Raw genomic sequence first — 3,466 nt, forward strand, 5'->3', positions numbered from 1 at the left:
GTGCCTGTCTCCATTGAGGGGGAGACTGTGGAGACAGTCTCCACATACAAGTACCTGGGTGTTCACCTGGACTCTAAACTGGACTGGTCTGCTAACACACACACGCACTGTACAAGAAAGGACAGAGCAGACTCTACTTTCTGAGAAAGCTGAGGTCTTTCAATGTGTGCAACAGACTCCTGCAGATGTTCTACCAATCTGCCATGGCCAGTGTGCTCTCCTATGCTGTGGCATGCTGGGGTGGCAGCATTAGGAAGAGAGATGCTGGACGGCTTGACAGGCTGCCTGGTGAGGAAAGCAGGGTCTGTGGTAGGCACAGAACTGGACGCCCTCACAACCACAGCTGACAAGAGGACACTTAGCAGATTAGACTCTATCCTGGACAACTACAAGCACCCCCTGTACCCAGTCTTCGACAAACAGAGAAGCCTGTTCAGCCACAGACTGTGCGCGCCATCTCCTGCAAGACAGACAGACTGCGAAAGTCCTTTGTACCCAGGGCCATCCAGCTATTCAACATTGCACAGAAGGACACACAAAGAGAGATCGTCATAGGGGACTGGACTGCATAACAGATCCCTCTCCTGCACACTTTATCTACCTGGACTCTTTACCCTATGACTCCTCTTTCATTGGAATGCACAGCTGTTTGTGTGTGTGTGTGTGTGTGTGTGTGTGTGTGTGTGTGTGTGTGTGTGTGTGTGTGTGTGTGTGTGTGTGTGTGTTGTGTGTGTGTGTGTGTGTGTGTGTGTGTGTGTGTGTGTGTGTGTGTGTGTGTGTGGAGAGACACAGTTGACGTGTGTAACCCCTTGGACTACTGATACTCCTGGACACTTTGATGGTAACTTTGTCTTGGCCACCCAGCACAGGTGACACTATGTACACTTTATCTTGGCCACCCAGCACAGGTGACACTATGTACACTTTATTTTTGGTGTGTGTGCGTGTGTGTGTGTGTGTGTGTGTGTGTGTGTGTGTGTGTGTGTGTGCGTGTGTGTGTGTGTGTGTGCGTGTGCGTGTGTGTGTGAGAGAATGTGTGTGTAGTGACACAGGGGGCGACACCCCCCCCCCCCCATCCTTTTTTCCAAGGAATACTAGGAAATACTATGGACATTGTACTAGGCAGAGAGACTATGGAACACTCCTGGACACTTTATGAACACTTTTGTCTTGGCTTCTATGTGCCACTTGGCTAAGGCACATGTTAACACTGTGGACTTTTACACTTACTTTATATTTGGTGTGTGTGTGTGTGTGTGTGTGTGTGTGTGTGTGTGTGTGTGTGTGTGTGTGTGTGTGTGTGTGTGTGTGTGTGTGTGTGTGTGTTAGAGAGAGATGCCTTGGCAAAATGTATGCAACAGTAAGCTATATATGATTATTTTATGTGTAATATGTGTATTATGTCTTGTGGGTAATTTCTTTATTTATGTGTGTATGCTACTTGGCACCTTAATTTCCCTCTGGGATCAATAAACGATACTCTACTCTACTCTACTCTACTCTACTCCCTCGACTCCCCCTCCATCTCTATTGCTCTTCCTCTCTTCAAGTCTCTTCATTTCTTCATCTCTCATTCTTAATTCTTTCTCCCTCTCTCTCTTTCTACTCCCCCCCTCTCATCTCTCTCTCTCTCTCTCTCTCTATCTCTCTCTCTCTCTCCCTCTCTCTCTTTCTACTCCCCCCCTCCCACTCCTCTCTCTATTTGTCTTCCTCCCTTCTTCTCTCTTTATTTGTCTGGTTGGGAGATTAAGAGGAGAGTGAAATGGAGGAGAGCTGCTTAATCCAACAGGAAATGTCTAGTCGCTCTCCCTACATGTCGTCTGTGACCCCTGAATGCACTGTGTGCGTGTGTGTGTGTGTGTGTGTGTGTGTGTGTGTGTGTGTGTGTGTGTGTGTGTGTGTGTGTGTGTGTGTGTGTGTGTGTGTGTGTGTGTGTTTCTGTGTGTGTGTAGTACTACTAGTAGTAGTAGTTGAGGTACTAAGTGGTATATAATAGAATGTGTGTGTCAAGTAGTGGTGTAGGCTACAAGAGTACACACTTCTAACTACGATGTACACTACTACTACGATGTGTGAAGTGTAGTAGGGAAGATATGTAGTGAATGAGGACTGCCGATTAGAGTAGGGAAGAGCTAGCCTGATTATTATCGACTTTCAAATCTCTTCAAGACTTGGTCTGACCTAGAGCAAAACTATGACAATTAACGTTTCTCAAATGGCATGATTGACCCACCTGACTTGGTTTGCTACTGGTCGAGGCCAGAAAAGGCTCTGCCGAAGTTTAAACCAAACATTTTCTCAGTCCCAATAGAACGTCTCTGCTCAAACCACGTCACTGCTTTGAACTCGCCTCTACCCAGGTCCATTGGAGCTACTCAAAGTTGATTGCTTCCTGACAAAGAAGGTGGAGCTCCCGAGTTCTCCGGAGCTCAGAAAGTACTTGCATTGCTCTTGAACTGAGTAGTAACAATGCCAAAGGTGTTGCATCACTAGGAGGGCGCAGCCTGGCAAGGGAAGAGCATTAGTTGTTCTACTCTACTATGTAGTGCATCGGCGATGTAGCAGCTGTGTTGAATCTGGCAACGTAGCTTGGGCAGAACTGAATCTGGCAACGTAGCTTGTGCCGTGCCAGACGTGCTGAATCTGGGAACCCTGCTTGTGCCGTGCTGCCAATAGCAGCAGTTTTGTGCAGTGCTGAATCTGGCCACCATGCCTTTGTTGTGCCAACCGTGCTGAATCTGGCAACCATGCTTTTGCCTTGCTGAATCTGGCAACGTAGCTTGTGCCGTGCTGAATCTGGCAACCAAGCTTGTGCCATGCTGAATTTGCCAACGTAGCTTGTGCCGTGACAGCTGTGCTGAATCTGGCAACGTAGCTTGTGCCGTGACAGCCGGGCTGCATCTGGCAACCAAGCTTGTGCCGTGTTGAATCTGGCCAATGTTGTGCCATGCCAGCGGTGCTGAATCTGGCAACCAAGCTCGTGCCGTGCTGAATCTGGCAACGTAGCCTGTGCCGTGCCAGCTGGGCTGAATCTGGCAAGCAAGCTTGTGCTGTGCTAGCTGTGCTGAAACTAGCAAATCTGGTTGTGCCGTGCTGAATCTGGCAACGTAGCCTGTGCCGTGTCATCCGTGCTGCCAATAACAGCAGTTTTGTGCTGAATCTGGAAACTTAGCTTGTGCCGTGCTGAATCTGGCAACGTAGCTTGTGCCGTGCCAGCTGTGCTGAATCTGGCAAGGAAGCTTGTGCAGTGCTGAATCTGGCAACATAGTCTTGCCAGCGGTGCTGAATCTGGCAACCAAGCTCGTGCCGTGCTGAATCTGGCAACGTAGCCTGTGCCGTGCCAGCGGTGCCCAAAAAACAAGGGGGAAAAGGGAAAAGTGTGCCGTGCCCCCGGGGGGAACTGTAAACTTAGTTGCGGCCTCAAAACCCCGTGGGTGAGGGGGTTGTTTGTTGTGGTGTGTTGGGT

The sequence above is a fragment of the Engraulis encrasicolus genome, chromosome 23, assembly GCF_034702125.1.
Source record: "Engraulis encrasicolus isolate BLACKSEA-1 chromosome 23, IST_EnEncr_1.0, whole genome shotgun sequence".
Classification (NCBI taxonomy): domain Eukaryota; kingdom Metazoa; phylum Chordata; class Actinopteri; order Clupeiformes; family Engraulidae; genus Engraulis; species Engraulis encrasicolus.